The sequence below is a fragment of the Arvicanthis niloticus genome, chromosome 24 (genome assembly GCF_011762505.2).
Source record: "Arvicanthis niloticus isolate mArvNil1 chromosome 24, mArvNil1.pat.X, whole genome shotgun sequence".
NCBI classification, from domain to species: Eukaryota; Metazoa; Chordata; class Mammalia; order Rodentia; family Muridae; genus Arvicanthis; species Arvicanthis niloticus.
In genome coordinates, this window is record NC_133432.1 from 25894492 (window position 1) to 25907966 (window position 13475).

Genomic DNA, 13475 nt, shown 5'->3' on the forward strand with positions numbered 1-13475 from the left:
CCCCTAAATCTCCGTTCCCTGGGCCGTTATGTGATCTGGAACCAATAGTGCACAGGCAGCCTGAAGCTAGACCAGAGTGGGACCATCTGTGTCTTAGAGCCTGCCCCCAGGCTCCGCTTTCCTTGCCTTCAAAAGCAGCCTTTGCCCAGTTTCACCGCCAAGTTACCTCCCCAAGGCTCTGAGTTGAAATCTCAGTGGATGGAATCTTTCCCCTCCTCTAGGCCCGAAAAATGACCTGCCCTGGGGGAAGGAGTTTGCAGACTGGCCTGAGCTTTGATCCTGTCTCTGTGGAGGTAACCTCCAGACACGTGTTTCACAAGACCCCTAGGGTCTAGGGGATCCCAGCCTTCCCTCATTTGCCAAATCATGTGTCCCACGACTGCAAGTCATGGCTGAGTCTGTGCCTGACCCCAGCCTGGGGTCAGAGACGTGCCATGAAATATGTACAGGGCACACGGGTACAGACAGGTATGCCACTCAATAAATGTTTGTCAAAGTCTAGAGGGCCCTGCCCTCTAGTGATAAATAGCAAGGAAGTGGATAAATAAAGGTGCTGAGTTGCCAGGCAGTGGTGGCGCACGCCTTTAATCCCAGCACTTGGGAGGCAGAGGCAGGCGGATTTCTGAGTTAGAGGCCAGCCTGGTCTACAGAGTGAGTTCCAGGACAGCCAGGGCTATACAGAGAAACCATGTCTCGAAAAACAATAAATAAATAAATAAATAAATAAATAAATAAATAAATAAAATAAAGGTGCTGAGAACTGAGGAGACGGCACTAAGAAGACGGCTCAGTGGGTAAAGTGCTTGCCGCTGAGGGCCTGACTTTGGATTCCCCACACCTCCATAGAAAAACAGGCATGGCCTTGTGTCTCTGTAACCCGGGGGCCAAGAGTTAGATTCCTGGAAGTAGCTGGTTGGCCAGCCTAACCAGAACCCTAAGCTGCAGGTTCAGTGAGCAGCCCTGTTTGTGAAGATCAGTTGGAGACATTCCCATATCAGCCTCTGGCCTCAAGTGCCTGCATTGGCGAGTGTACCCACAAGTGCACGCACATACCATGTACCACAGGTACAAAAGAATTGCCGTGGAGCAGGGAATGTCGCTCAGTGGTAGAGGATAGGTCTGGAAAGCTCAGTTTCATCCCCCGCTGAAGGAGGAGAAAGTATCCCCTTCATCTGGTATAGCAGTGGGTTCTTTTTAATCCCAATGATAGGGACGCAGGAGGATTTTTGAAAACCAGGGGTTCGGGGATACATAGCCTTCTAATCGTTCCAGGAAGGGAAACTTTGACCTGTGTTTATTCAGCCCAAGGGAATACTGTCTTCTGCATTCAAGCCTCTGTCCCCTCAACTCATGCCTATCCCCAATCAGGACAGGACCAACCAGCCAGAAAGGCTTTGCCCTGCTTACCAGCTGGGGGCTGCAAAGATGCAGAATCCTGCCCTGTAGTCAGCCTCTCTTCCCAGGGGCTTGCACTGCTCTGGAGCTGCTGGGGGAGGGGAGCAGAGAGAATGGGGGCCGGGGGGTTCAACCAGAGACAAGCAGGAGCCACACCAGTAACCAGAGCAGTAATACAGCTTGGAGACTTACAGGCAAGAAGGGGTGGAAGGGAAGTGGACTAGCTCCAGGCTCAGGCAATAAAATTAGGCAAGCAGGAGTGACTGGTCACACAGGATGGTGACAGAGCTAAAGGTCTGGATGTTCTCATTTGGAGACCAGGCCTCCTCCCTGTCTACAGGTACCTGCTGCACACTCAGATGGGCGGGGTTGGCGGCCTAGGCAAAGTGGAACAGCCTGAGAGTGTTCTCATAATCAGTGAGAGATTTCCAGTCATGAAAAGAACCACATCATGGACCACAAAAATGAATATCAGATTGAGCCAGTATGGAGCAGAGTTGGAGACAATAAAAGAGCTGTCATTTTAGGGACAGGATCTCGTGATGCAGACCTGCCTAGCCAGGAACTCAATATGTACACCAGGCTGGCCTCAGACTCAGAGATTTCACCTGCCTTTGCTTCTTGAGTGCTAGGATTAAAGGAACGCACCACCACACCTAAGAAACGATTTAAAAATAAAATATTTGTATGTATGTGATTGTGGGTATGTGCAAACGCGTTCGAGTGTCCGGAGAAGCCAGAGGAGATGCTGGATATTGCAGCTGTAGGACTCGGGTCCTCTGTAAGAACACTCAACTGCAGAGTCATCTCTCTGGCCCCAAAGCCTTTGCCCCCACCCCTAGTTTTTCGAGACAGGGCATCTCTCTGTGTAGCCCTGGCTGTCCTGGAACTTTCTCTGTAGACCAGGCTGGCCTCCAGGCCAACTCAGAGACCTCCCTGCCTTTGCCTCTTGAGTGCTGGGATTAAAGACTTGCCCCACCACTGTCCGGCTCCCAAACCCCTTTTTATTAAACATAACAAATATAGGTTTGTTAAGGAAAATTTTAAAAGGGCTCCTAAAAGTAGGAGAGGCTCTGAGAGAGCAATAGACAGCTTTGTTTGCTTGCTTGCTTGCTTGTTTATTGAGACAGTTTCTCACTAGTTAGCTCTGATAAGCCTAGTACTAGTTAGCTCTGATAAGCCTAGTAGACCAGGCTGAACTAAAAAACTCAAAGATAATATCCGCCTGCCTGTGCCTCTCAACTGCTAGAATTAAAGGTATTTACTACCATGCCCAGGCCTGGCATTTTAAAATCTTTCTTCTTTTTTCTTTTCTTTCCTCTTTTTTTCTTTTTTTCTTTTCTTTCTTTCTTTCTTTTTCTTTCTTTCTTTCTTTTTTTTTTTTTTTGGTAAGGTCTCTTGTATCCCAGGCTGGTCTTGAACTCAACCAAGAATGACTTTGAACTTCTGATCCTTCTGCTTCTACCTTTTGAGTGATGGTATTACTGGCTTGTGCTACCATGCCCAGCTTATGCAGGGTTAGGGATGAAAGCTAAGGCTTTGTGCATATTAGGTGAAGGGTACCCACTGAACTATAGCCAGCCCTTCTTAACCAGATCATAAGCACTGGGTTAATAGGAGGGAAAGAGCCTGAGGAAAGTATAAGGCAGGGTGGATCAGGTGAGTGTAGGCTTCTCAAGGACACTCATTCATAAATACCCTTTTCCAGAACTGAGATTATAGACTAGTTGCCGAGGTACCTTGGATGAGAATATAGTCTGATTAAGATAAAAACCAGTCATTGTGTTGCCTGTCCTTAATCCCAGCACTTGGGAGGCAAAGGCAGGCAGATCTCTATAAATTGGAGGCTAGCCTGGTCTACATAGAGAGAGCCAAGCCAGCCAGAGCTACACAGTGAGACTTTATCTAAAAAAAAAATTAAAAAGACAGACAGGCAAAAGGACAGACAGGAAGGAAGGACAGACAGGGAGGAAGGAAAGGGAAGGGAAGAAAAACAAAAGAAAAGGTGAAACCCGGGATTGGGCTAGGAAATGCCTTTTTTGTTTGTTTTCTGTTTTTTGAGACAGGGTTTCTCTGTGTAGCCCTGGCTATCCTAGAACTCTGTAGATCAGGCTGGCCTCGAACTCTGCCTCTGTCTCTCAAGTGCTGGGATTAAAGGCATGTGCAACAAACCCTGGCACATATCTGAGCAATTTTGACCTCACAAAGTGCACAGGGAGAGCTGGAGGTGTGGCTCGGGTTAGTAGAGTGCTGGCCTAACCTGCATGAAGCCCTGGTCCCATCCTTCATAATTTAAAAATGAAAGGTTCTAAAGAGAATAAGCCATGCCAGGCTAAAGTGGCACAGGCCTTTAATCCTAATACTTGGGAGGCAGAGGCAGGTGGATCTCTGAGTTCAAGGCTAGCCTGGTCTACAGAGAGTTCCAGGACAGCCAGGGCTACACAGAAAAACCCTGTTTAAACAAACAAACAAACAAGCACAAAAGCCAGATATAATGATACATACCTCTAATCCAAATAAGAACATGCGTACATACATAAAATAAAAATAGAGAGACTCAGTGCAGATTATTGAAAAAAATGAAAGAGATACAGGGCAGCAAGTATAAATTAGTGTAGTCAAAGAAGGCCTCCCTGAAGAGGTGACTCTGTGCTGAGATCTGAAGGAGTCCAAGGACTAGCTATGAAAGAGGCAGGACAAGGAGAAGAGGCCTGCAGAGGACAGAATGACCAGGGCTGCAAGTGAGGTGGGGACAGGCTGAGTGGGGGTCAACAAACTTGAAGTGGCCAGGAGACTGGCAGGGGAGGTACACAGCAGGTGCACAATAAGTGCTTGTTGCCCTGGCAACTTATTGGGCTAGCCTGAGCTTGGGAAATTGTGCACTTGCTTAGGGCTAAGTTTCTTCAGCCCCCAGGGGCTCTCCATACCACCCATGAGAGACATGAAGTCAAGGACCACAGTTCTCAGAAGCCTGAGGCCAGTCCAGATAGCACTCAGACTTTCAAACTCAACCTCCCCGCCCCCTCTCATTCATTCTTTCCCATACACTTGACACACTCATTCACCCCACAGCATCTCATCGATTCATCCCCCACCTTTGATATACTCAGACACCCCACATTTCATTCACCTTTGCCCTCATTCATCTTCTCTTTGGTTCTCTCATCTGGTAGATACAGAACCCCCTCCCCCACCCATCACAGCCTGGCAAAAGTACCAGGAGGCCTAGCTCTGGAAAAAGTCTCTTTCCAAACCATGTGGAGCACAGCAGAGGGAGCTGCCAGTCTACCAAGGGTGGTGTTCCCTGGCCCCTGGCTTGGGCTCCCACTAGGCCTCTCCTGAGTGGACCGTGGAGAAGGCCAAATGGAGAACGCATGCTAGAGCGGACACCCTCAGCCAGGCTTGACCTGAGATGGCTCCAGGAAGACTACACAGGGCCAGCAAGGAGTGGTGGATATGTAGAGCCCAGGGTGGGAGTCCTTGAAGGCCAACCCAAGAGTCAGAGATCCTTGAGAGATTTCTTCACTTGTCCTGGTGAACGCTGTATGGGAGCACCCTATGGGAGCCAGGGAGTCTGATCCCAACCTCCCCCATGGTTGTCTACACCTTTGGATCACACACTGCAAGTAGATATAGGTCTTCACACACAGAAATGTCTGCAAAGGGGTGAGCCAGGTCTCCTGAGGTGAGCCTGCCATGTGACAAGCCACTCCTCTGCCCTGAATGACCAGAGGCATTCCTGTGGTTGGCAAGGCTCTTGGGCCTCTAGTTTGTCCTTCCCTGTCCCCACCCCACCCCTAGGGGTGACCCATCAGCTACCTCCCAAAGCTCCAGGTGCATATAAAAGGTGCCCTTCTAGGAGAGGCTGGAAGGCTGGAACTCAGGGGATGTACACCCTCACCCCCTCAAAGAATAAAGTCAGTCTCCACTCCCAGCTTCTCAACATTCCTACCATGAAAGACGGCTCTCTCTTGACTCACGTGGTAGGGACATCGGGGCCTATGCCCCGTCCTCCCTGGAGAGAAAGTCTCCTACAGGTGTGCAACCTGTCCGTGTTTACCCCTCTGCTTACCTGGTAGCAGAGACAAAAGGAAAGTGGAGACTTTGGACCTTTCCAGGGAAGATTTGAGGAGAGAGAAAGCAAAGACAGTAAAAGGCCCCAGTCAGCCTTTCTGGAGGTCCAGGGGTGAAAACAAAGAGTGTGGGTATAAACTGTGCCATGTCAGGTGTGTGCAATGAGGGCACAGAGGGGACTGTCAACCGTACAGTATACAAGACAAACACTCCTGTCCTGGGGTTGGAACCCAGGCCTCACCCTCACATGTTCGTTAGTTTGTTGTTCTCTCCCCTTCCCCTTCTTTTTTCTGCAGACAGGGTTTCTTTGTGTAGGCCTGGCTATTCTGGCACTCACTCTGTAGACCAGGCTGGCCTTGAACTCCTCAAACTCCCCTGCCTCTGCCTCCTGAGTGCTGGAATTAAAGGCGTGCTCCACCACCGCCTGGTTTCACTTTTAATTTTCAACAGGGTCTCACTAAGTTGCACCAGGGTGTCCTTGATCTCACTGTACTATGTAGGCTGGCCTGAAACTTGAGATTCTTGGGGGCTCAGTGGTTAAGAGCATGGGCTGTTCTTGAGGTCCTGAGTTCAATTCCCAGCAACCACATGGTGGCTCACAACCCTCTGTAATGAGATCCGATGCCCCCTTCTGATGCACAGTTGTACATGTAGAGAGAACACTCATACATAAAATAAATTTTTAAAAAAGATTTATTTATTTATTTATTTATTTAATGTATACGAGCACACTGTCACTCTCTTCAGACCCACCAGAATGGGGCATCGGATCACATTACAGATAACCGTGAGCTACCATGTGGTTGCTGGGAATTGAACTCGGGACCTCTGGAAGAGCAGTCAGTGTTTTTTCTGTTTGTTTGTTTTTGTTTTTTTGTTTTGTTTTTCGAGACAGGGTTTCTCTGTGTAGTCCTGGCTGTCCTGGAACTTACTCTGTAGACCAGGCTGGCCTCGAACTCAGAAATCCGCCTGCCTCTGCCTCCCAAGTGCTGGGATTAAAGGCGTGCGCCACCACCGCCCAGCATCAGTCAGTGCTCTTAACCACTGAGCCATCTCTCCAGCCTAATTTTTTTTTTTTAAGAAACTTGTGATCCTCTTGACTCAGCCTACCAAGTTACCTGGGATGCATGTACACACACAAACGCATACACACACGCTCGCGCGGACACACACACACACATCACATACACACATGAACACACAGTGTAATTCATCTCCCAGGACAGGTTTAGCCAGGGACACGCATACTCTGTAAAGGCCATAGGAGGCCCTGGTAGGGTCTCACGAGACAGTTTGTTGTCAGCCTTCCTCCCACACGGAACATCAACATGGTTTTAACACTGGTCCCCATCATATTGGGTTCTGGTTGTTGGGAACAAGCCTGTCACCCAGCAGTTTAAGTCATAATAAAAGCCCAGGTTCTTGTCCCTGCCCTCCTCAAGAGGTCTGCACCTGGGACAGGCTCAGGTTTCCTGAGAACCAGGGACTTGAGAGTCAGGTTGCAGTGTCCTCATGGGAGCCTGGAGCTCACGTGGCACCTCACCCTGGGAAGCCCTGAGCTTTGAGCTTGAGTAACAGCCCAGCCTTTCCAGAACTGGGCATTGCCCATCCCCCACCCTGCCCCACCCCAGGAAAGGGAGTCTAAGGCTGGGCTGTAGCTCAGTGGGAGTCTGATGGAGTAGCATTCCTGAGAAAGTACATTCGATGTTCAGTCCTGGCAGAAGGAAAGGGGAGGGCTTTGTTTGTTTGTTTTAAAATTTTCAACTACGTTTATTTATAGGGGTGCATGCGACAGGTTGCATGTGGAGGTCAGAGGACAACTCCTGAGAGTTGGTTCTCTCCTTCCACCATGTGGGTCCCAGGAATCAAACTCCTTGTTGCCAGGCTTGGCAGCAAGCGCCTTCACCCACTATGCCATCTCACCAGCCCTTGAGGAAACAAGTTTAGACAAGGTCCAAAGATCTGGCTTCATTTAACTCAAGGAGTCTCTGCAGGGGTCCCTGAGCCAGTGTTCCAGAGCTGAAAGGCAGAGGCACTTGTCAGTATAGACCATAGACGGCCCTAATAAGGTTCAGGATGGAAGGAGCTTGGTCCACCAAGGCAGGGTCAGTGTATTTGGGGGACAAGGTTTCTGTAGGTGACCCAGGCTGGATAGGAACTCTCAGCTCTCAGTAGGGGAAACACACACACACACACACACACACACACACACACACACACACACTGAAGACCCCCAAACTCGGGAGACCCTTCCTCAAGTCTCAGGAAATCACAACCACCCAAAGATCACAAGAAACCATACCTGGATGCAATCAGCAGAGGTTTATTAGGGAAGCAAGCTGGCAGCCAGTGGTCTGACTACATACTCGAGAGTAGAGTTTGACCCCGCCCGCCAGTCTGAGGAGGGTTTTAAAGGGAAAAACCACAAACCAGGGGAGTGGGAAGGGGGTGAGGGGTTGCCAAGGATACATAACATAAGAATAGCGAAACATTCCAGAGACACCCACCCTGAAAGGTTAATAGCCATGGAAATTACTCAGTACAATCATTTTCATTGTGTCCCACCCCGTCATTTACCAATGATTTCAGATTAACTATCTTCACTTCTTCCGGCTATAGCCCCACCTAGGTGGCTTGCATCTTTATCTGTGGTCAGGAACGTGTCTTCCTGCCTTGGGCCTCTCCCACCCATAGGTGGGCCTACTGCCTGAGGCTTGAGGAATGTAATCCATAATGTCCTTCACTCGGATGTGTCTTGGGGTAGTGAAGGCCTGAAATCTTATTTTCAGTTCCAAATTCTGGAACATGCACTTTTTCTGGCCAGGTCTAAGGGCAAAGAAAAAGTCTACATATTTCATAAAATGGTCTTTATAATTTTTCACTCTACAACACACACTTCATAATCCTTTCATTGACCCTGGAAACTCATCTTGGCTCTCTTTTTCACCTCTGTCCTTGCCATCCTGGGTCTAGGTGAACTAAAAATTCTAGAAAAAGAAAGAAGCAGATAGGGGTGAAGAGGAAGGAAGAAAGAAAGAGAGGACGAAGATGGGGGAGGGGAGAAGGGTCGCTAAAGATTCTACCAGGTAAAGGGACTTCAAGATTCTGCATAGTCAAATGTTACAGACTGTAAGACCCCCACAAGGGGACCCTCACCCAAGTCCGGAACTGCACGAACCCAAGAACACACGAGAGACCTTCTTGATGCAATTGCAGAGGAGGTTTAATAGCAAGGGCCCTCAGGCCGGAACATATCTCACGCAGGAGATAGAGGTTCCGACCCAGAACCCAGGTAATTTGGGATATTTATGGGTAGGGGTTGGGGGGAGTGGGAAAATTTGGCGCGCTTACATATGATTGGATATTTTAAACATCAGCAACTTGCAGAAGTGGCTACGTGTGAGCTGGCAGATGACTACTTACTTTTGACCATGAAACCTTGGAATTCTCAGAAAGGGGGAGAGAAAAGTAAACACCAGATGGCCCATTATTCACTTGGGCTTATCTGGGCATGTCTTTTCATTTGGGTCACCCTGCCCCTGCAGGGGCTTAATATTTTTATTATGACTATATTTAACAAATTGTTGGTGGTCTTTGCTGACCATGAATTTTTGTTATTGTTACAATGCTGCTTTCAAATTTTGTTCTCACATTCCCTACTCCTTTTGTTTTAAATAACTTTAATCTTAAAGTTAAAGATCAGTATCTTCTATCTTGTCTCTTATAATCTCATCTCTTTGTCTTAACATCATTAATTGAACAGTATCTATTTTAGTTCTAACAAAAGCTAGCAATCTATTTATGACACATGGGCCTAAAACCAAAAGTAAAAAATAATTATTATCAAGAGACCGGCCACAGCAGAGAGTAGGGTCATTGACCAAGGGGACTTATTGAACCAACTTTGTTGTGCCTCTCTATCTTTCTGTCTCTGGTCTAACCTTTCTCTAAGTCTCTGCATTGAGTCTCGGACTACTCCAGTGTGATCAGCATAAAAACAACAATCTTCTTTGAGGGCTGCATATAGTCCTCCATTTTTAAGAAACAGCAAGTCTAATCTTTTTCTGTTCTGCAGAACAATATCTGAAAGGGAAGTACTGATTGTTCTAAGGCTCTCAAATCTATATCAATGGCAGCTCTTAGCTATTAGAAATAACAGGGTGTCTGTATTAGTGTAGCAGTACCTGTTCTCACACCTGCGGCCACTCCAAGTCCCAGTATGATAGCTAGGGTCAAAAAAAAAAAAAAAAAAAAAAAAAAAAAAAAAGGCTCTCTGCAGAAGAGTCTAGGGTGTATCTCAAACTCACATTCAAAAGTGCCTTCAGGGTGGTAATAAACTCGGGAGACTGGCTGGACAAGTATGCAATAATCTTTGACCTCATCAAAGACAGAAATAGATATATAAAGGGTTAATCTTGAACTGTAAACTCACCATTTATCAATCTTAGGCACTAAGTACCTGTTATCAGGGCTCCTTGGGCTCTATTCTATTGACTAGGGGGTCTCAAAACATTTCTTTTTCTTTGAAACACACTTCCAAAGTTGTCCTCTGACTTTTACACATTTTGTGGCACATAGCTGTCTACATACACATAAAATCACATATATAATAAAGAGAAATTGTAAAAAGGAACAAATCTATATAACTCTAGATTCACATTTCAATTTCAATCTTGGAATCACAAGTTGTCATTTAACCTTGGGTGTACACACTAAGTCCCACCCTCCAAGGCAGCATTTTCCCTGTGCCTCTGGGGTGGTCTCAGGAGTCAAGGCCTGCAGTTCTTTAGCCTTGTAGAATAGCAGAAGACCTGGAGCTAAAGAGTAGGGGGTTGTTCAGGCATCTGGATCTTCTCCAGTTGGCATCAGTCACAGGTGGTGATGGTGAACTTCAAGGAGGTCGGATGGTCCACAGCACCAGGAACAGTCTCTTAGTAGCCTGAAAAATCATTTCTCACACAAAATGGACATTCTGGGTATAGAACAAGGACAAGGGACAATCTCCAGCCAGCGCCAGTTCCCAGGGGGAACTTAGTTTTAGGGTTCTGTATATTCTCTCTACCTGTCCTGAACTTTGGAGACAGTATAAACAGTGGAGCTTCTAATTAGTCTCTAATATTTCTGACAATTCCTGACTTATCTTAGAAACAAAGGCAAGTCTGTTATCTGATCTAATTATCTCATATACTTGAAAACCTCGGGAAAACTTCTATTCTAGGCTGTTCTCTTCTAGGTATTTTCTTATTCACTTTAAGTCTCATAAGCCTTTACTTGCTGGCATATCCTACACTATCTTATTATTTCTTTAGCCCAACACCTGAAGTCTATTATACACTTTAAATCTCTTAACTGCTTGGTTGTACTCATATCTTAAGAGTCAATCTGTGCATTTAGCCTGGTAAGTCTTTTGCTTTCTGGGGAGTATAGTTCTCCCTTCTTGTGTGCACCATTGTCTCTTTTTTTTCTAGATAGTATCTGGCAGGATGGCTAGCAATCTAAGTTCTTTCTCTTACTCTGTGCTTTAAGTGAGGCCATCTCTTAGGCCCACAACTGGAACAGGCTCCCGTATCAAGCCACTTGATCTGTCCAGTTATTGCCTCAGGCCACTGAGTCTCCTCCCTTTTTGGTGTCCTGGGCAACGAGTACTCACAGTTGCTGGCTTCATCAGGGTTTCATCTCTTGGTATGTAGTCCTGCAGACATAGGCTGTGGCAAAAGCATACCTGTTGTCCATGCAGATGTTGGTTTTCTTGTCAGCCCCAAGTTCCAACGTTGCTCTCTGCACCGATGATCCCAGGGGTGGGGAATCAGCTCAGATGACATTTGTGTCCACCACAGTAGCGCTGGCTTGTCTCTGACCAGCATGGAGAAAACTGCTCCCGTCTGTAAAGCACGTTACCTTGGCTCCCGGCTGGAGTCAGTAGGAGGAGCCTTTCCTCTACCCGTGAGTTCTTGTCAGTTAGTTGCAGCCTGTCTGGGCCCCAATCCTGGGGAGTAAGTCTCAACCCGACAGAGGGTAGGAACAGTCTAGGGTGACCATAAATGAATGGGATACCCAGTCCATCTCTTAGTCCACCATTTTCAGGTAGTCCATAAATATATTTTGGCCCATTGGCCTGGAGGAGGACTCTGTCTATCTTAATCACTGTCTTCACACAGAGCTAATATCTTCGCCATTTGGGGTGTTTTTCAAGGCCTGGGATTTCTTGGCCCTGGCTTCTATTTGTTAGGGCCCTCTTGGACCTCAAAGCTGGCTCCTTTACTTGCAATGTGCACACTGGTCTTTTTTAAAGGAGTTTCTTGTCTCTCTTTGATTGGAGTCCCTCTTCTTTGCTTTCTATAAATTCTTTCCTGTCACCTTTCTTTTTCTTCACCTCTCTCTAGCACAGCAACTTACAGTAAACCTTTTATCTTTTACTCCTCTTCTCCTTTCCTCTACTTCTTTCCTCTAGACTTACACTAAACCTTCTCTCACTTGTTATTACTATCAATAATTTTAACCCTGTCTATGATCCCATCTATCTTATTACTTTTCTTTACTCTACTTTTTACTTTTCTCCCTGATATCATTTCTCTCTAGCCTCTGAAACCTTGTCTACACTGACAGAATGTTTCTAGCTCTCTCAAGATCTGTCAATGGAATCTGGCGTGGGCCTTTGGGTGTCCCTTACCTTCTGTAACCTGCTGTTGACCACAGCCTGATCAATTGATGAGGTCCCCATGTCTGAGGGAACATTCTTTCTCCGGTGTCCTCCCTTGCTCTTCACTCCTGAAGACCAGAACCTACAAAGGATCTTGTGGAAGAAAGGCTCTTATCTTATTTATTACTTTGATCACCTGTAAAAGCAGTAAATAGTCTTTTAGAACTCTGTACAGACTAGTGTATCTGTGAGGCTGCATGACTGCTGTTCACATCACACTAGAGACCACAACCTAATTCAGTCTGCAAACAGTACCTTGTCCACAGGTGTAGTGTGAGCTCACCTCTGAAGCTCTAAGAAAAAAAAACCAAATCAGAATGAATAGCCTTATCTATAGCATTTCACAGCAAGGACTATTAAGATGACACTTATTTGAATTTAACTTTTAACAAAATAGAAACTTTGGTTGCCAGTTCTATAAAAACCTTTTAAAAAGTTATTTCTGATTAGAATATTGTTTTAGAAGTGATACACAACAAGAACAGGAAAGTAAACATTTTATATCTAACGTATGAGCACAAGTCTTCACCACTTTTTCAATTTTATCTTTTCTGAACTCTCATCTTTGAACCAAATCTTAATGAAAGTCTCATATAAATAATGAAAGTATCTCAGACAGCAATGGCTAGAAAGTCTATCAAAACTAAAGCCTATATATATATTTTTCTGACTCAGGACAGCCTGTAACTTTTTAGCTGTAATTTAAGAAAAAAAGCACTCCTTCACTTATTAAACTGGGAAAATCCACTATCAACTTTCTTATTACAGAAGCCAAAAAAAACTGCTGGCCCCCTTCCAAGGGCTGCTTATGAAAACAGTAAATTCTTTTCAAGGTTCTTTCTACTGGTGCCCCTCTCCTGGCCACAGAGCAGGGCGAATTATCAGTTTTTCTTGTGTAAATTAAGACTGTCTCACAAGTAAGTTTTAAACTAAATTAAGTAAGCAGTTTTAACCAGTTCTTTTTTCTTTAAAAAAAAATAATAATTATAACTCTCAGGTGAATAATCTTGCTGAGGCTGTTTTGTCCAGCATGGCTCAAGGAAGATGTCTCTCTCCTCCGCCAGGTTTTTTATCACCTGGGCTCTACCTATCTTCATGGGCAGCAGGTGGAAAGCTGCCAATTTATTACAGCAGTGACCTTCAGGGTCCCCTGCACAGCCACGCACACCCAATTAGGTAGCTGTTGCACCCTACCTCCTCCGTAGCCTCCGCTAACAGCAGAGAAACAGAATTTTCTCTTGGCTATAAGCTGTGGGACAGGACCTGCCTGTCTCGCTGCTCTGCAGCAGCACTCACCAGCTGCTCC